The 20982-nt window shown below is 40.0% G+C and overlaps 1 long non-coding RNA gene across 1 annotated transcript; it reads left to right on the forward strand.

The window, feature by feature from the left end:
- The first annotated feature begins 4553 nt into the window (after positions 1 to 4553).
- Positions 4554 to 17217, forward strand: LOC116589210. Its single transcript, XR_004285241.1, has 3 exons — positions 4554 to 4565; positions 5747 to 5752; positions 17144 to 17217. It is a non-coding gene; the product is annotated as an uncharacterized LOC116589210 (long non-coding RNA).
- The last annotated feature ends 3765 nt before the right edge of the window (positions 17218 to 20982 follow it).

Raw genomic sequence — 20982 nt, forward strand, 5'->3', positions numbered from 1 at the left:
TCTGGTCATGTGACTATCAACTTCCCTCTGTGCATCTCTGATGGTGGCTGGGCCTCCCAAACAGGAGGCCCTGAGGAGATTGTTAAGAAAATAATGATATATCTAGAGATGTCTTGACTTCCCAAGGTGATGTTATTGTGATACTAAGAAAAGGGCTCACCCAGCTGGACTGGATGGCGTTTACTCAAGAGACACTTTATGTTCTCCTCTGAGAATTTCCCACTCAGCTCCTCCCATTCTCTCCTTGCTTTTCTCTTGCTTGCACCTCTGAAAAAAAATAACAGATTTTGCTTTTGAAAAAGGCATCCATCTTAATTAGTGATACGCTCGATCATAAGATTTCTTTTTAAAATTATGAAGCCTTGCGTCGTTTTCTGAGAGTTCATTTTTTATTTTATATTTGGTAGCTACAGTCCTGAAATAAATTTCATCTCCGGAGAGATATGAAAATTTGCGTGAGGAACAGATGAGTGAAATTTTCACAACTCAGCCTGCATTTCTCATCCTTCCCTGTAGTTTATCATTTTTGTCTTGAACATCACTTTCTTGCCTGTATGCCCCAAATGCATTCTTTTCCTAGTCTTTCTCAGAAGCTTTATGTGTTTTCTTGTACCTGATATCTTCACTAACCAGTCATTTGGTTAGACGATCACATTGATTTTATTAATGTTAGTATGGTATGTAACAAATAAAAATGTTATTAAAGGTAATTCATTCCCAGGGCACCTGGGTGGCTCAGGCTGTTGAACATCCGACACTTTATTTCAGCTCAGGTCATGTTCCCTGGGTCATGAGTTCGAGCCCTGTATAAGGCCTGTGCTCAGCAGGAAGTCTACTTGTTCCTCTCCCTCGCCCACTCACTCTCTCTCTCTAAAAGAAATAAATAAAATCCTAAAAAAAATTACAGGTCGTTAATTCCCTTTTAAACTCAACCACCTTGTCTCTGTCTGCTAACAGTATGATTTTACTGCATTTTGAGCTTTGCATGATCCCTAACACTTTTTTTTTTTTAAGATTTTATTTATTTGTCAGAGAGAGGGAGAGTGAGAGAGTGAGCACAGGCAGACAGAGAGGCAGGCAGAGGCAGAGGGAGAAGCAGGCTCCCTGCCAAGCAAGGACCCCGATGTGGGACTCGATCCCAGACGCTGGGATCATGACCTGAGCCGAAGGCAGCTGCCTAGCCAACTGAGCCATCCAGGCATCCCGACCCCTAACACTTTTAATCTCAATGAATCAGTCCAAGAACAGGACTAGGGGATCCTCTGACTCTAAAACATTGCATTAAGCTATCTACAGAGACAAGAGAATTTTAGCTCTTACTAAACATGCACAAAAATTGTTTACTGATACAAATATTGTACCAGGTGTGTATGTTTTCAGTTGAAGTCCATGAAGAATCCAAACTATGAACCCATGTCAGTGGACTTCACTTTTTCCAAGAGTCCCCTTCATGGGTTAAGAGAACCTCTAGGTCTGGGATATAAGAGACTCATTTTGTAGAGTAGGAAATTCAGGTTTAGGAGAGTTAAGTGAATTTCCCAAGGTGGCCACTGGTTTGGTACGGAAGTAGGAATAGAATGCAAGTCTTCTAGGCTTTTAATCTAGCATCCTCCCCTCTGCATCAGAATCTGCTGTAAGTCCCATGGTCTTTTTAATGTCCCTGGTAGTTTCTAGGAAAGTAAAGTTGTTATCTGAGAACTAGGGAGTTAATCGTCATGTTTCTTTGGCCCTGACCAACCCATTGGGGGTCTAAGCTGTCTGTCTTCTGCCTTCCTGAAGTTCTGCTTTTTAATTTTTTTACACTAAAACCAGCACATGTGTCAGATACTGTGTGGCACTGCTGTGCTCCTGATTGGAAAGTGAATTTTTTCATATACTCAGGGTAGTTCCATAGTGGTACTCTATGGATACATTTTTTTTGTAGTTTTTAATCCAGTCTCAGTTTGTGATTATTTAGCTGAATAAAAAAAAATTTACTTCATTTTACAGCAATAAGGAGTCACTGGATGGAGACTTAGAAACAGTAAGCATAGATAGCTGCGTTTGCTCAGCACTTGACAGTTTAGAAAGTCCTTTCACTGCAAGACTCAGGTTTAATCCTAAGATGATAGAACACTTCCCCTTCCCCACTGTAACCCTACTCCCACAGGATTCAAGTACAGTTAACAGGTGGTTAAAGCTGAAAGAGCAGTAAGGCACAGACTCTATGTAAGGAGAAGCTCTTAGGGAAGCCCAAAGGGGTTCAAAAACATAAATACTATAGGAACTTAAGGTTCTTACTGCCTACAGCTACAGCAAACATTAAACATAACACAACTGTAGCCATTACCATAAATCTTCACACTAATGTTTACTTTTCAAAAAAAAAAAAAAAAAATTCAGGCCCACTAAAAGACAATGAACATTTTAAAAAAATACAACACTGATTTGAGAGAGACAAAATAATCATCAGAATCAGACTCCACTATGACATAGGGTTTGGAATTGTCAGACAGAGAATTTAAAAATAGCATATGTTAAAGGTTCTAATGGAAAAGGTAGATGGCATGCAAGAAAAGATGCGTTAAGTAAGCAGAAAAATAGAAAGTCTAGGAAAAAGCAAATTTGTACAAATCCACATAAACTTGGACCTGTTCTCATTTAGGATACATAAAGATGGGAATAAATAAACAATATCACCATCCTCAACCTCTCCATGATTTGGAGGTCCCACTCTTTTTCCAGGATTTCCTCTCAAGCCATATGTGATGAGGGACATTGATGTACAGACCTCTTGAATAAGCTGGTATATCCATTTATATATTAAATAAACATGCACCCATTTTGGAGATGCCTGCCCTATAACACAGATAGGGTCCATTTTACTTCCATTTTGGAGATTCCTGCCTTATAACACAGATAGGGTCCATTTTACTTTGGGCAACTGATCTATGGAAGAAGAATTAATTCATGTTTTGATACCATTTTCCATTGTGACCCTTGAGTGAACTATGGCCTCCAGTAGTTGAATTTTTTTATAGGGAGAATAATACTCTTCACTCAAACTGACCCATCACCTGAACTAATATATAGAATCAAAAGCTAGTCAGAGTAAGCCAGTATTTAAAAGGATGGAAACTGGCCTGACTAAAAATTAATTCACCTTTCATTTTATTTAAAAATAGAGTTGTCTCAGATTAATATTTATTTCCAAGTTATTTTAATTGACATGATTGAGAACTGAAGAGTTTTGGGTTTGACTCTCTAGTTGATGATGACAGAATTGCAGTCCTCATTAAATGTTCATTTGCCATTCTTCATTTTTCAGCCCTCTCTGAAAACGGCAGGGCATGTGACTGGCTCTGGCCATTGGGTTGTGAGAATTAACATGGGTCACTTTTAGGTCAAAGCACAGAAGAAGAGGTGTAAATTCTTCATCTGCACTTTTTCCATCTGGTGAAGACATGTTAGCTGTGTCCCTAAGTTTCCATGAGTAGAAGAACCTCATAACACTCTCTCCACACACATGACTACGTTGGGATACAGCATGAGCAAAAAAAAAAAGCATCGGTTATGTCATCAAGATCTCAGCGCTTGTTGGTTACACTGGTAGAACTTAGTCAATCCTCCGTGATACACTAGTCTTGATCTACTTGTGGCTCTTTGCTTTTGAGCCTTCTCTGCGATAAAAAGAAAACCAGAATTACAAATCTAACTCTTTACAAGCTGTTAAGCAGAATTACTCCTGGGATTGTTTATAAATCTCTTACATGTAGATTAGAAAAGATACCATATCACTATATATATGAATATTAAATTTTCTATAAATGGTACCATTCAGAGAAAGATCAGGTATCTTTTATGTAGGAATAGGGATGGTCTGCAGTTGTCTCAATATTGGGCTAGCTCTTACTAATTAGAAAAATGAACTCCAATAAATTCACCTGATTTGCCTAAATAAAGGCCTTTAATGTGGAGTTGAGTTATTTATCCCCCATTTTCCCAATGTACATTCATCCATTTGCTTCTCTGGAACCTCCACAATCACACACACATCACCAGTCACTTCAATACACACATTATGAAATTACAAGAATCATGGCTATTTTACTCTCCAGTTATGTTAGTGAGGGCCTGCTGCTGGGAAAGGCAACTATGTGGAGACGAAGACATGAGAAATGGGAATAAAGAAGACACAGGCGCATCAGTATGCATTTCTCTTCAGCTCTAAAGCTCGAAATACTACATATAACTGTCATGAATAAGTGAACGCTCAGAACAGCCAATTTCTTGAGTGACATTTGAGATGACTCACAAGTTAGTTCTTTCAGAAAGCTAAAAGATAAAAATTTAACCACGAAAGCAATGCTTTGTGTTGTCACTAATTGTAAATCATAAACTTAAAAATATGCTGAAGGTAGAAAAAGAAAGCAAATCAGTTTTCATTTTTGTCTACTCACACAGTCCCCTTATTAAATAAATTAGAATGATTTGGTGGTCTACATACTGGCTTAGAAATATAAGTTACTCACCTGTTCAGAATGAGAAAATTTTACCAACTGAAAGTTCTACTTGGGGGGACCCAGGTGGCTCAGTCGGTTAAGAATCTGACTCTTGATTTCAGCTCAGGTCATGATCTCAGGGTTGTGAGATCGAGCCCCGCATCGATTTTCAAGCTCAATGGGGGAGTCTGCTTAAGAATTCTTCTTTCTCCCACTGCCCCTCCCCCTGCTTGCCTGTGTGCTCGCTCTCCCTCTCTCACTAAAATAAGTAAATCTTTTTAAAAAGTTCTATTTTAAGTAGAAGACATTTACAACAGAGCACGTCGAAATTTACATAATTAGTATCATTGAAACAACTGTGTCATACATTGTCTATCTGATTCAACCAACGCCAAGAGAACTTCCAAAACATCATGTGTTGCTGCAACTTGGAGCTTTATGTTGCTTATTTCTCAATAATTTAATCTTTTCATTTTATATTGGGTTTAAAGTTATGGAGTAAGATAAATAAGTACGTTAGGGCCAATCAGTCAGCAAGGCACAAAGAAATTGAAAGAAAAATTTGCCATTTATGGTTCAGCTGTCCCTAACTGTAAACATGGAATATTTACTATGTGCCTCAGACCTAACCACAAAGGAAACGATTTAAGTTCATATTTAATGTTTGATTTACACTTAGATATGGTTTCGATTATCTGCTATGAGTCAGGCAGAGTACTAGAGGTGAAAAGACTGATTTTGATAGCAGAGAGTTCACACGAGTGGGAAGACAGGCAAGAAAGTGTAACTTCAGTGAGCGCTCTGCAAGAAGGGTTCATTTAGCGGCAACGGAATTCACAAGAAGAACACCTGCCCCAGGTTGGGTTGGGGATGAGGAAAAGGTGAGTAGGATGTGACAAGACAGAGATAACTCGGACGCTGAATGGAGGGGAGAGGAAGAAAGGGGAGTGGGTGTGGTTGGGGAACTCACAGGCAGACCCAGCGCGGGCTGGCTGTGTGACCAACTTCCGGCCAGTGCCGCCCAACAGGACTGTCCACATCCATGAGAACGTGCTCCTTCCCCTCTCGCCAACGTGGGGCCACTGGCCACATGTGACTATGATCCCTTGAAATGTGGCAAGTGTGAGTGAGGGTTGGAATTTTAAATTTTATTCAATTTTAGCTCATTTAAAAAAACATTCGAGCAGCCTCCTGTGGCTAGTGACTGTCCGACCAGACAGCACAACTATAGATTCCGAATGCTGAAACAGGGGGTGGGGGGAAAGGGGGAGGTATTGAAGATTTTTCTAAGTCATGCTAGGTCGTTTGGATTTTAGCCCAAAGGTAAAGAGGACTTAGTGATGAAGAATTAAGCAGGGAGCGGAGTGATGAGATCCCTCTAGAAAAGTCTAGAAAAGCAGCTGTTCTTGGGACAAGTGGAGAGGCTCAAGGCTCAGGAGAAAAAGCAGATAAGCTAGTAGAGGAAAACAGATAAAAATGATGAAGATGGTATAAGGGAATTAGGAGGAGGAGACAGATGCGATCGGACGTGAGAGTAAGCAATAATATGTAGAGCCCCTTCCTGGTGTCTGGACGGAGCACAGAGATGGCAGAAGGTGTCAGTCGTCAGATTGGGAGGGGTTGTTCTGTTCCAGCAACGCTGAGTTTGAGTTGTCTGTGCAACAGGGAAATTGAAAAAAATGCGTAATCAGGACTTAGGTGGGTCTACTAGCCAACAAAGAAAGAAACAAAAATAGCACCTATGCACATTTTGGTATATTCATTGGCAGAAATCTTGTGACAATCTGTTCATATCTTGCAACCTCAAAAAATCCCAATTTAATTAAATATATTCAATATTAAACACTGTTGGATGTAATATAACGAGGATCTTAAAGTGCTTGCAAGTTTTACTTTAAACATTATTGTATAATGTTTGAAATGTGTATTAATTATTTAAACTCTTGGACTATTTATACTTTGGATTAATTTGAGATGAGCAGTTCCTCAAATGCCAAATTACAGTGTCTTTCCAAAGATGCATTCTAGTGAACGATGTCCTGTATTATATAGATTTAAGTTTAGCATAATGTGAATGTCCTATTACTTGCCAATGTAATAGTATTTGCTCTCTTATAATATAATCCCCTTCCTCCATACAAAAGAGCTTTTATTGTTTCAGAATTCCTTCTGGAAACTTAAAAATCCACTCCAGGTTTCTACAAGTGATAATTAAGGCTCATATCAAAAATATACAAAAAATAATAGGAAATATCATTTCAAATCTACACAGTGACTATGTTAGCATCTTAAACTGCTATCTGACATCTGAATAAAAACCCTGTCTGGGATGGCGCCTGGGTGGCTCAGTGGGTTAGGCTTCTGCCTTCCGTTCAGGTCATGATCTCAGAGTCCTGGGATTGAGCCCTGCATTGGGCTCTCTGCTCAGTGGAGAGTCTGCTTCCCCCTCTCTCTCTGCCTGCTTGTGATCTCTGTCAAATAAATAAATAAAATCTTAAAAAAACAAAAACAACAAAACAGAACAAAACAAAACAAAAAACCTGTATGGGGAGGTATAACCCACTAAACCCATCTCCATCTTAGTCACTAATAATATAATGATCATTTGTCTAAAATGCTTCTTTGGACTTTTGATGGTATTTCTGGATGATTTATATATATCTTTGCAATTTCCACACCAAATATCTCGTTCTTGTATGTAGGAACTACATACAATGTAGGAGCTTTAAATGTAGGAACTACACCTTCTTTCTTTTTCCCCCGCAAGATTTTATTTATTTATTTGAGAGAGAGAGAGAGCCGACACAAGGCTCCATCCCAGAACCCTGGTATCAAGACCTGAGCTGAATGAAGGCAGACGCTAAACCAGCTGAGCGACCCTGGCTTCCAACATTAATCTGATTGTGTCCTTGAACTTTGGGTAGGCGGTTTGGCACACAATGTATCTTTGCCATTGAAACAATGTCACAGATGTTTGAGAGCTTCTCCCCTGAAGCATAACTGCGGATTTGCCATGTAGTTGGAGACACCTGGGTGGCAAAACCAGAGGACAGGCTGTTGGGGAGCTTGAAACCTGGCTTGCAGGAGCGATGGGCCCACTAGCGGAGAGCTGTGAATTACGGCAAAGAAGGGAAATCCAAAAGGTGTGAAGGGTAAGGACAAGAGCTAGAGAAAGAAAGAAAGGTGGAGAGAGCACGTGGGAAGGGCAAGGTAGGGAGAGAGAGACAAAGACAGACAGAACTATATCATGGTCCATTGCTTGGTGGTTCGTTCTTTCTTAGATTTTATTTATTTATTTTCAAGAGAGAGAGGGAGAGAGAGCGAGCGGAGGGAGATTGAGAGGGTGAAGCTGACTCTTCACCGAGCAGAGAGCCCAAGGCAGGCATCAATCCCTGGGCCCTGAGATCAAGACCTGAGCTGAAGGCAGGAGTGACCAACCTGGCTGTGTGACCAACTTTCTTAACCGACTTAACCGACGGAACCACCCAGGCGCCCCATCCATGGCTCTTTCTAAATTCACCTTCATTTTAATCCCCTAGTGGTTAAGGGATTAAACAGAAGGAAGAAGGAAATCAAGAGCAGGGGAGAAGTTGGGAGAGCCGGCTTTCTCCTCCCACCCACCCCTCCCAGAACTGGCTCTTGGAGCTACCCCTCCCCCATCCGGTCCTTATCCTGGGGAGAGAAAAGACTGTATACAAATTTAAAACAAAAAACAAACAAACAAACAAACAAAAAAAACACCCTTCAAGAGACAAAGGCTACCCAGTGAATTCTTTTATGTAGATAATTATAATATTGGCCACTGTCTTTCAGCACAGTCGCCTGTGGTGGTCACCCCACTGTAATGAAGAGATCACGCTGTGAAGTGAAAAGCCTCCTTATCCTCTGGGATTAGATTCCGATTTGCCTTCTTCAGAAGGGGTTCCCCTCACAGGGAGAAGCGAAGACGCAGCAGAAGGAATTGTCTTGTTCTCCGTCTTGCTAGCCTGGAGAAAAGGTGTCTTTGCAGGAAACTCGGTTTGCAAACAATGAACATCTTTTGTGTTCCTTGTTGGCAAAGCAATCGATTCTAGTTAGAGATTGGCTGGGTGCCACCGTGCGAGCAGTTTGTCTTTTCTGTTCTGAAGGGTGCAGTGGGAAGAGCTGTAGTCCAGGCTTTTTTTATTCTCCTCCTATTATAGGCAACTTATTATAGGCTGTGACCAACTGTATTGCAATGCAGAGGTCACATCTTAAAACATGAAATATATAGACATATATTCTATATATTTACGTATATTCCATATATATGTATATTCTCTCTATATATTCTCTCCATATGTGTGTATATATATTCTATATATGTATATTCTTTATATATCACATATATATAGAAAAAAAACAAACCATTTGAGACATTTTTTAAAAAAATAAGCTGGGAGAGACTGTCTCTTATCTTCTCCTCCCCACTGCCCTAAATGTAATTAACATTTACCTCTTCTGTCCTGAGACAGAAACCAAACCCAAACATTATACTAGAGGCAGAAAGGGAACGGGGGATTATGTGGATATTCCAAAGATGGACTTTGCTATGAGAAGGCTATTTTTTCCCGAGGAGCACATGGGAAACACATAGCAACTATTGAGTTCTGTTAGGTGGCTTTGATAAGAGTAAAAATTATTTAATATTGAGTTGTATTTAAACTGAAATTGTTTTATTAAGAAGGGGATGAGCATCTACCATTAATATATTTATTAGCTCCTTCCTACCTTTTGTTTAAAGAAACTTGACACTTTATTATGACCATGGAAAGGATTGTACACAGGATTTAATATCTCATAGTACAGGGGTGCTTGGGTGGCTCAGTGGGTTAAACCTCAGCTCAGGTCATGATCTCAGGATCCTAGGATCAAGCCCTGAATCAGGCCCTCTGCTCAGCAAGGAGCCTGCATCCCCGCCCCTCTGCCTGCCTCTCTGCCTACTTATGATCATTCTCTCTGTCAAATAAATAAATAAAGTCTTTAAAAAAAATTTCATGGTACCTAATAATAGGCTTTGGTGTCATTAACACTTTGAGAGCAACAGACGTTGAGGACCTTACAGATGGAGGGACGGAGGCCCCGGAAGTATGGCTTACTTGCTCTCACAAAGGCACCCACCACAATGTCAGGTAATTAGGGTCCCTGGACACTACTACTTTCTCATTCATGAGCTGTGATCTCCACCAGCTCCAAGGAAAGTCCATTTTGAGTATCCCCGTGGATGTTCTTGGGTTGGGGCTTGGAAGACAAATCTCATGCCTAAAAGGGAGGGAGGGAGGGAGGGTGAGCCATTTCCCCCAGATCGGGAGGCATGTTGTTTGTTTGATTTCACCTAGGGAAGGAAACGTAAATCGTTCTCCTTTGCAACAGTGAAATGGGTTCTGCAAAATGAACATCCAAACTTATTTTCCAAAATACAATATTCAGCAATGAATGCAAAAAAAAGCCCAGCAAGAGACCAACCAGAAAAGGCTTTGATCATTGTCATCCTGATTAATTATTATCAATGCCAACGGTGAAAGAGCCCTCAAATGTCCTCATAGCAAGAGAAGAATCTTTTAAAGGACTATTATTTAAGTGCATTTTGATTAATATGTCCTAGAATATTTGAAAATATAGTATTAATCAAAATAGTTTTTAATGATGGGGTGATCACTGTTACATCTTCAAGAACTAAAGAACTGAGAACATAAAGTGACCCCACCCCATTTCACTGAAGATTTTAACTTAACAATCCAAGAATACACATTTGTGAAATGTTCTCAACAAAAATAAGAAACAAGCTTGAGGCAAAAAGATGAATTTGACTTCTTTTAGTCAAATTTTATGTCTGAATGGAAAGCCAGAAAGCTGAAGGATTTAATAAAAATTTTAAAAATGTAAATAACAAAATTCTTAGCAACTTAATTAGGACCACTCATGAGTAAAGAGCTAAGATTATATACTGACTTATTCTTATATGTGTGTATATATGGCAATCCAATTAACTGCAATTCTAAAGGTTAGTTTTATAGTAAAAGAATTTATGCTCATTAATAAAATGAAATAAAGGAGAACAAGAAAAATATGACTCATAGTTTTGGCATTTGAAGACACTGTAAGCAGTTTGGCCTGTTTTCGTTTTCTTTATGTGCATAGATTTTTACATATTTATAATATAGTTATCTGTGCGCACACATAATTTTTTCTTCCCTTTGTTTCTTTCAGATCCTTTTGGTTTAAAGATTAAAATGTACTTAATAAGACATTTTTCTTTTTTTCTGGTGATAAAGATAATATGTTAATTATTTTGTTTAAAAACTAGGGAAAGCTATGTAAGGAAGATGAAAAAAATCACCATTAATTCTATGACAATGGATATAACCACGTCTGGTGTAGGTCTTTTTCACCCATAGTCCATGTCCATCCATCTCAGATACATTTTTCACTCAGATACATTTTTGGAGAAGCTCTTATGTTCCAGGCTCTGTTGTTTGCACTAGGACTACAGCAGCGAATGAACTGTTGCTTTACAGTCTAGGCAAGTTAAACAGAAAATAAATTAATTAATTAAGTGTGCTACTTGTTTAGTGGTGAGAGGAAAAGAAAGCAGGAAGAAGACACAGGATGAGTAGGATGGCTTGCTATTTAAAATAGGTTGGCCTGGAGAAGCATTCACTGAGACTAGGACATTTGAAAAAGATAGGAAAGAAGGGGAAAAGAAAGATGATTATTTGGCAGAAGAGCAAGTGCAAAGGTCCTGAGGTAAAAGGTTAGCCAGTGAATTCTAGGACTAGCAAGAGGCCAGAGAAGAAAAAAATGGGAGTATATAAGTTGAAATCCAAAAGGCAAGGGGAGTGAGATTCCCTTTCTTTTTCTCTAAATGAGATGGGAAACCAATGGAGAATGTTGAGTAGAGAATCGTCCTGACCTAGCTTCTGTTTTAAACAGTCCCTTCTGGGGGCGTCTGGGTGGCTCAGTTGGTGAACCACCTGACTCTGGATTTCAGCTGAGGGCATGATCTCAGGTTCATGGGATTGAGCCCTACATCAGGCTCCGCACTGGGCATGGAACCTGCTCAAGATTCTCTCTCTTTCTCCCTCTGCCCCCGACTCCCACACATGTTCTCTCTCTCATTCTAAAAAAATAAAAAAATAAAATAATAATTTTTTTAAAAAGCATTCTTTCTGGATTCTCCAAGCACAGAAGACAAGAAAGAGGCTGTTGGGATCATGTGTGAGAGAGAGGAAGGGCTGGACTAGAGAAGTAAAGGTGGTATAAAGTGTTTGCATACCTTTTGAAAGTCCAAGCAACAGGATGTGTTGATGGAGGTAGAATGTTGTTGCTTTTTCTGAGATGAAAAGGTCCTGGGGAAGGACAGGTGTGTGTGTGTGGGGGGGGGGGGGACATCTAATTCAGTTTTAGACATGCTAAGTTAAAGGGGGTGTGCAAATCTACAGTTGAGAGGACGGGGTCCAACTGGAGATAAACCTTTGATAATTGTCAGAGTATTTTCAGTATTTAAGGACATGTAATAGGATGAGATAACAGAGGGGTTGAGGGGCAGTTTCTTTTAGGCAAAGAGAGAAAAGAGTGATTAACAACAGTAGATTGCGTGGAGTGGTCCAGTAGGATTTTTATTCAGTTACAGGCCAGCCTGTATGGATTTTTGGATTTTTAATATTTTGGATTTTTAATATTTTGGTGGGCTTTTCAGAAAGTAACTCTAAGTTGTCTAATGATATAGCCCTGGTCTCCAGATATGGTGTAGAGACCTCTGGCAGGTGCCTCTAATAATACACACTTAGGATTGGAAAGTAAGCACCAGAGATCCATCTTCCAAAAGTTCAAAGCTAATATGTACCCTAATCATGATAACATTATGTTATGTGCTTTATGTGAATTGACAGGGATACACTGCAAACATATGCGCCCCTGAATTTTCAAGGCAGGAGGTTTAGAATCTTGGAAAACTCTGTTGCTGATCGAATCAGTGCAGAGCTAAAAAGGTATCTTCACCATTTCGCTGTGTTATATAGGTCAACTGGATACATGTAGCGATCCTCAGATTGGGATCTGTGGGTAAAAAGGCCAGCAAGTGCCCACCCACGTGGCCCTAGTGGGGAGTAGGTCCCTCCTATCAGCCCTGATGTTCTCATCTAGTACTTTCCCACCTTGCAGCACAGGCCCTGGAGATCCTGGCGTGGGCTCGGATTCCATGCCACATTCACACACTCAGAGGGATGAGGGGGTGAGGGAGTGGGGGGTTAGGGGTTGGGGGGATTAGGGGTTGGGGGAATGGGTGAGATCCTGCAGAGCCGCGGTGGGCCTCAGTCGCCACAGCAAGAGGAGTATCAGTTGCACAGTGGAATAGTTAAATCAGAAGGCCCGAGAATGTTGGCCTGCTTCCCTTTGTTGTGTTTCTCTGCAATTATTTTATCTGAGAGAGACCCTCTCCCGCTTCCTGCGTTTGTCCTCTGTGGAGGATGCCCAGCCCGGGCAAAGTCTGGAGGCTGCTTACAGCCCCTGCGTGGGGCTCTGTGATCATTTCTTGCCATTTATTTGTGCTGAAGTTATGTACCTTTGATTAAACCTGGCAGAGCACTTTAGAAGCCACTGATACACATCAAAGAAGTTCGCTCTCCTAGATCAAACTAGACGGAAGGTTTGGACCTAGACCAGCACTGTTTGAACACTAAGAGCAGTCCGCAGCGGGAGGCAATTGCTTTTGGACAAGAATCAGGAAAGAACCAAATGGATTTCCTCTATTTTTTCCTTCATTAGCAACATGGCAAATACCTTCATCACATCAGAGGAGAAATACGTATAGGATTTTCATTCAAAAACCTGTTTGGGAGGTAGAATTCGAGGTGAAAATTTTAAGCAACCTTCTAACTTATTGGAGTTTGTAATAAGGGTAAACAATTTATGTTTGAGAAGTAGAATACATGCTTCTATTATTCCCTTTATTTTTTTATGCAATTGTAACTAGAGCCCAACTATGTTTGACAAATGTGGATTTACATTGTCTTCTTTTGGTGATCTAGGCACAAAGAAAAGGAACAGATAGATGTATCACAATAACCGATCATTCAGCAAAAAATTTACAGTACATAGGTTTTTGAGAACATATTCCCAAAGGCATTTTGAGAGAATAAAGCAGCTTTGTTTTTATATAATCTGTGGGGTTTATCATAAGCATTCAGTAAGTATGCGTTTAAATTCTTTTCAGTGCCTAGTTTGAAGTCATATCTAATATAAACAAACATACTACCTAGACTGTACACCATCTATTCAAAAACAAATTGAGTCAAATTAGTAGAAGGTCAAGTACAATGATCAGAATGAAACAACTTAGAATCAATAACTCTGTTTCTACGTTTTGCAACAACTCACAGCCAGTAATTCTGTTTCTTTCTTTCTTTTTTTTTTTAACAATGAGATTTCGAGATGCTGAGAGATGAATGACCTCATTTGTTCTTCTCAATAGCTCGGTGATGTCGGCATGGTTATTGATCCCTGTCTACAGATGAAGCCACTGAGGCCCCGAGACAAGATTAGCCAGCCTGCGATCCATCAACTGTTTGGGTCAGGGATCAGCAGAGAGCTTCTGTAAGAAGTCAGAGAGTGAATTTTTGAGGCTGGTTACCATTGCAACGACTCAACTCTGCTGCGGTTGCAGGAAAAGAGCCATAGAGCACGGGTAAATGAATGAGTATGGCTATCTTCCAGGAAATATAATTTATGGAGACTGAAATTTGAATTTCATATACCCTTTGTCATGAAATATCATTTTTTTGATTTCCCTCTAGCCATTAAACACAACAACAACAACAACATGTAAAACCCATTCTTAGTGTGCAGTTAGGACCCAAATGGGGGTGGGAAGGGCTGGATTTGGTGCACGAATGGTCACTAACCAATCCCAGATAGACAGGTAGAATCAGGACTCCAACCTAGATCTCCTGCCACAACTCATGTTCTTTCTGCCTCACTCTGTGCCTTTGTTTCATAATTGAGGAGAGACCCTACTCTGAGACTGGAAATCTAGAGAGTCATACTGCTGTTCCTACTTGAAATTAAGTACAAGACTCCAACATTAAGCTACAGCATCCAAAAGAGAGAGATAGAATAATCACAGGCAGCAGAGCAATTAGCAAAGAGAGAGCCAATAGCAAGCCCAACGAACACTTCATTGTCAGCTAGAGGGTTTGGCTAAAAGTAAATTTAATACTCATTAAAAAATGAACATTGCTTTAATGCCACTTCAGAGGCTGGTAAATTGTAGCAAGCTCGAAGCAATTCAGGAAGCAGTCCCATAGCTTCCAGGCTGACATCTATTTACAAGCAAATCCTTCACAGGGTAGAAAGATTGGGAGAAGCCCCATCTTGGAAAGGTCAGGCGTCCCCTGAAACAGCCCAGCCTTGGAATTCTGCCTCTCACCAAGTGAAAAAGGCACGGTCATGACCAGCACAGAGAGGAACCGTCGACTCCACCGACAGGCCGGCTGGTGAATCTCCCCTAGTATGGCCCCACCGAGACCAAGTTTTGAGAATTGCACCTGCCTATAAAAATAGAGATTAAAAACACACTCCTATCAAGGTACATTTCATCATTTTTATATTTTCCTTCCTCCTCCCATGCCATGATTTACAGCCACCTTTCTGAAGCATGAAGCTGAAATCGGTCTCCTTAAACCTCCCTTCCCTGAGTGATTTTGTTGGGATGGAGATGTTCGCGAAAAGTCGAGCAGTTGTGCTGTGCCGTGGAATAAAACTGTCAGTGTGATTTAAAAATACGTATTGTAGAAAATAAGAAAATGCGTTTTCAAAACCTTGTCATTTCGTCTTCTATTGAGAATGAAGGCAGGGACATGAAGAGTTCAAAATAATAAAAAGGCTTTGTTAATTGTGAGGCATACAATTTCCACCACCCCCAAATCATAGCTGAGTGCCGTGAGGACTAGCGTGTATTCAAGTCTCTCAGATCTACAAGAATAGGAGCTAATTGCCCAAGTGATAGATGACCTCAGGAAAATGTACTTGAGCAAAGAAATTAGTGAAGACATGGAAGCAAGGGACTGTGGGACCAACCACATACCTGTACACACGTGTACTTGTAGGGATATTTTTCATTCTTTGGATTTTGGATACAGGAGGTCCACCATCTTTTATCCTCTCCATTTTCTTTTCGTTCAGGTTGGTTTTATGACATCATGGAATTAACCTAAAAACACGAAATGCTGGGTTTGCCTCTACACTGCTCGGAGTTTTATATTTGCCTACAATCTATAGTTGGAGAATTTCCTCGGCTCTGGGGGTTTGTATATGCACACATGGGGCTTGTGGGACACTCTTTCATCAGAATGGCATTAATATCTCTTGTCTCATAATGAATATTCTACTCTGTATGACCCTTTGAAGGGAAAATGCATATTCATGCAATAAGTGAGTGGTTAAGGCAGGAGACGAAAAAGAAACACAGTTTGCAGAGGAGAGATATTTTACTCCTATCATCCAGATAGACAGATGATAATAATAGATAGATAGATGTTCAATTCATCCCTTAAGCACAGAAACAGGTATTCAACATAACAAGATTTTCCCAACCTTTTTGTTTTTTTCATGAAGCACACTGAAAATGAGAATATTTTTTAAATGCACCATGGTAAACAAGAAAGAGTTTGAGAATATCTATTTGGGGATCTATCTATTTTACTTACATGATAAAATTATGGTAGGAGAAATAAAATGGAAAGTATTAGGAAAGATATCCCTTCTAAATCAAACTTCCAAGACAGTTATATCAAAATATTTAAAAAGAAATTGGAGCTTGCTTCTGTGAATATGTCTTTTTTTCATACCAGACTGTAAGCTTGAGAGGGCCACACGGGCTTCCTAGCCAAAGCTTTGAAGTAATGTTTCTTCAAATTCTTTGTATTTGATCTATGATATACATGTATAGGAGTACATAATGAGTTTTTAAAATGATTTATTTAAATGATTTATTTATTTTTCTAGAGAAAATAGATGATTTAAATGAATCATTTAGATAAATGAAAATCATTTAAATAAACGATTAAATAATGATTAAATAAATGATTTTCATTTATTTAAATGATTTATTTATTTTTCTAGAGAAAGAGAGTACACAGGGGAAGGGACAGAGGGAGAAGGAGAGAGAGTCTTAAGCAGACTCCCCACTGCAGAGCATGGATCCCAACGCTGCTGATCTCATTACTGGAGATCATGACCTAAAATTAGGACCCTGAGATCACAACCTGAGCCAAACCCAAGAGTTCGACACTTTAACTGACCATGCCACCCAGATGCCCCTTAAACATCTTTAAAATCTTTCAGTCAATTACTGCAGTTGACTTTTTTCAAGGATCTAAAGATCCTTTTATTCATCCTAAAAAATTTTTTATTTTGTAAAGAAAGGTAGACTGCCACATGCAGCATGTCATTTGGATGCATCTGGAGTCTTGAAGCTTCACTACCCTACATGCTGCTACGAATGGACCTTGAGAGCTTGCCTGGAGGTTCTAGCAGGGGAGCGCAGCTACTCTATATGCACGCTTGACCTGAGAAGTGTCCTCCTCTATCTGTGAAGGTCGAGCTCTTCGACCAAACGTGCAACTTCAGGAGGGATGCACACAGAGCGATGAGGAAGGGAGGAAGGGGACACCTGCCTAGCCAGTCAGATCAGCCGAATCAAGCCCGGCTACCAATGGGGTCAATGGCATGACAGATGTCACAGCCAGACTGCCTGCACATCCTAAGGCTCCTTTGATAGGATCTGCTTTTCTTAAATTATCAATTATGTTGAAGTTTCTTGAGATAATGTTTTTGGATTTCAAACCCAAGTGAACTTCTTCTGTATCAATTATTTTAGTGACAATGAAGCTCCAATTTGCAGACCACGCCTACATTGGCTGGAGTTGTCATTCTATGATAGATTTTATGTCAACCAGAGGCATATCCAGCAAATAGACATGAGTATAAAATACACATTTTCAGAAAGGTTTCAGGGCCTCCGTAGAAGTGCCCCCACCAGTAGCTCCCCTCCTCTCAGCCCCCAACCCCCATTTCCTACCAGAAGGACATATTTTGGGATGATTGCCATATGCTCTGAGCACTTGGTACATTAACCTTAGGACATCATGGTCCCCTGGTCAGTAATGAGTAACTGCAGACTATGTGAGCGGTTCAGATACACATGTCTGGGTGCTGAAACATCTCCTTGGCTGTGCTCAGCTATCGTGGTGGTCAAGGGTTGCTCACGGTCTTTTTTACTGGGGGCTCTTTGGGTGGACCTTAAAGCAGCTCTACTAGTAGGCCCAGGGAAACAGGAAAGAGATAAGTAGCATCTGCTTACCCAGCCCTCACCAGTGCTCCACTTATGACCCTCAACTTCCCCAGCAAAAGAACCAATCACTAGTCTTGGAATATCCCTTTCCATCCCCAGATATTCTTGGATTCTGAAGGTTTACAAGTCAACTGAAATTTCCTATAAAAGAGATGTGCTACCCACCAAGCAATCAACATTCATGGCAAAGCAAGGGGTTTCTGGGCAGTCCTGGAGCTAAGAGTACTTTCCATGCAAGAGGGACACAAGTCCTTGCCAACCATTTATCCCTGTTGATCATCCTCCCAACCAAGGAAGCTATGGTTGCTTAGTCCTGGACTTTGCCTCCTTATCCTGAGCATGGGGCAATTATGAAAACAAAATAAAACTAAACAAAAACCAGCTTGACCAACACCACATACACAAGCGAAAGCCCCAAGTTAGGTTTGTTTGTTTTTACACAGTGCTGATGGTTGGAAAATGCTTTTCTGTATATAAAGAGATCTTGTTTTGATTTCCTAGCATTACAAAAAGCACAAGCTTATCATTATATTAGGAAGAACTCCCAAAAACGTATCCTTTAAATATAGATCTTCCTTGACTTATGATGGGGTTACATCCTGACAACCCATTGTAAATTGAACACATAGTAAGTTGATGTACTTATCAATCTAATCTACCAAACATCATAGTTTAGCTTCATTTACCTTAACATGCTCAGAACACTTATATTACCCTACAGTTGGGAAAAATCATTGAAAACAAAGCTTATGTGATAACAAAATGTTGAATATCTTAATGTAATTCATGGACTATTGTACTGAAAGTAAAAAAAAAACAGAATGGCTGTGTGGGTACAGAATGGGTTCTAAGGGCATCAGTGTCGAGCCTCCTGATTGCCTGGCTGAGGCTGCTGTGGCGGCTGCTGCCCCGAACCAAGGGAGAGGATCACACTGTGTATCTCTAGCCTCAGAAAAGATCAATATTTAAAATTCAAAGTCCAGTTTCTACTGAGTGTTTATCATTTTCATACCATCATAGAACCATTTAGTTGAACCATCCTAAGTCAGGGACCGTCTATAAATTACATCTCTTGCATGAATTTCACTTCACCCGGGGATTGTCCATAGAAGTTTCACTTTGACCTTAGTCAACATGGTCAGTTTAGAATTAAACATTAAAAAACATGCTTTGCATTGGGTAAAAATAGGAGCATTTATAATTCTAATTTCAGAAATGTGTTTTTTAGTGTTCTTAAAATCATCATTAATATATGTAAGCTACTTGTTAAAAATAGTCTCCATTCCTTAGAAGGTTAGAAAATATCCTGATGGTAGGAAAGTTAGGGTCAGTTTGACAGTGTGAGGTTTTAGGTAGGATCTATGAGACCAGGACAGCTCGGGGACATCAAATCCAGCCTGATAAAGCTGAAATCTCTAGACAGCTACTTGTCATGTCTGAGGAGTTATCCCAAGGGCCACCAAGAAGAGCTGAAAGAACCAAAACTGAAAGTTGTTAGTTATTTGGTTACTTGGATACACCCATAGTCCAGCAGCATAAGCAGTAGTATTTAATAAAAGAGAAAACAAATTAAAAATGAGTTGGATTAAAAAAATAAATAAATTTTTAAAAAATGAGTTGGATTGATAAATGTGATTAACCCACTTTCAATTTCAAGACTTTAATATTTTAATAGGCTTAAGTCTTTTGTTCTCAGTCACATGCATAATTACTTCTTTTCATTCCTTTGAGTTAACAACAGAAAAATCTCAATAATCTATGTAGAAAAATACACAGTCGGAAAAACTGATCTGAGTGAGTACAATTGTTATCAAAGTTCTGCGTTACAAGGTAAAAAAGAAATATTTATAATCATGCTGAATATGGTGAGAAGTAAATACATTGTTTTCTCCATGTATCATTCTGTTGGAGCAAGAAAAGTTTTATGTAGTTTAAGTAGTTTTATGTAGTTATGTAGTTAGTCTTCAACTCCAATACTCAGTGTCATAATTGAAATTGAAACAGGAAAAGAAGAAGAAAATAGTTTTCAGGATACAAATCCCAGGATGCAGGCTGACTCTGCACAACAATTTCTCCCATCTTCTTAAGTACAGGATATTGCTCCAGTCCCAGAAAACAGGCAAAATTCAATTATTCAGTAATTACTCTCTGAAAGCATATTTAGATGGTTTACTGTTGTCAAGTTCAGACATTCTCAATAAAAGCATATCAGAATCATGAAGAGTGGCATCAAAATATGTATCTTACCACAGAGAAATTAGGCACATAAATGAATAATAAACTCACTCCTAATCCAGTCTAGATGGCAACCTCTAAAACAGAGAGAGAGAACAATGAAGAAAAACTACTTATCCAGGGGTATTCTGTACTTGTGTGTTACGTGTGTGTGTGTGTGTGTGTGTGTGTGTGTGTGTGTGTGTGTGATCAGCTTCTCACCCTATTCCTCAGGGCAAGAACTGCCTAATTTGATGTGAGAAGCATTCACTTTCCACGGAGATCCTCGGGTCCTGCCTCTACGCCCTAAGGCATGGTTAGAATGGAGATTTGCCAAGCATCCTGGTTTCCGTTTCCCAGTTAGGGCATCAACACTTCCTCTGACCTTCTTTTCCTCTCTTTCTGCCACAGAGCTTACTAGGAACTTGAAAGACAAGGACGGAGCCAGCATTTGGCCACAGGAATTGGGGGGATTCTGTGGCTTCACTCGGAAACCTTCAAACATTCGTGGCTTCTGAAAGGCCAGGGGGAGAATGACAGGGAGGGGCCCAGATGTCTCAGAGCTGCTTTCCCGGGAATCACAGGTGCCCAAACATTAGCAAGGGCCATAATAATGCCTGCTATTGGTGGACAGATTCTGTAAGTTTTTGTCAAGGTAAAGATAGTCTGAAAATACTTAATTATTAAGCAATTATTCATTCCTGTTCTTCTCTAACTCCCCCCCCCCTTTTTTTTAACCCAACACCTTCCTCTAGGGATGCCAGTCATATTAAACATTGACTAATGTGGTCTTCAAACACTTGGGGATCCCCTGAAGAACTTTTCAAAATAAGGGTGTCTGGGCCCAACCCCCAGAGGTTTTCTTTGATTTGTCTGGGGTGTACCTGGGCACGAGGATTCTCACCCTTCCCTTCCCCA

This window comes from Mustela erminea, chromosome 4, assembly GCF_009829155.1.
Source record: "Mustela erminea isolate mMusErm1 chromosome 4, mMusErm1.Pri, whole genome shotgun sequence".
NCBI lineage: Eukaryota > Metazoa > Chordata > Mammalia > Carnivora > Mustelidae > Mustela > Mustela erminea.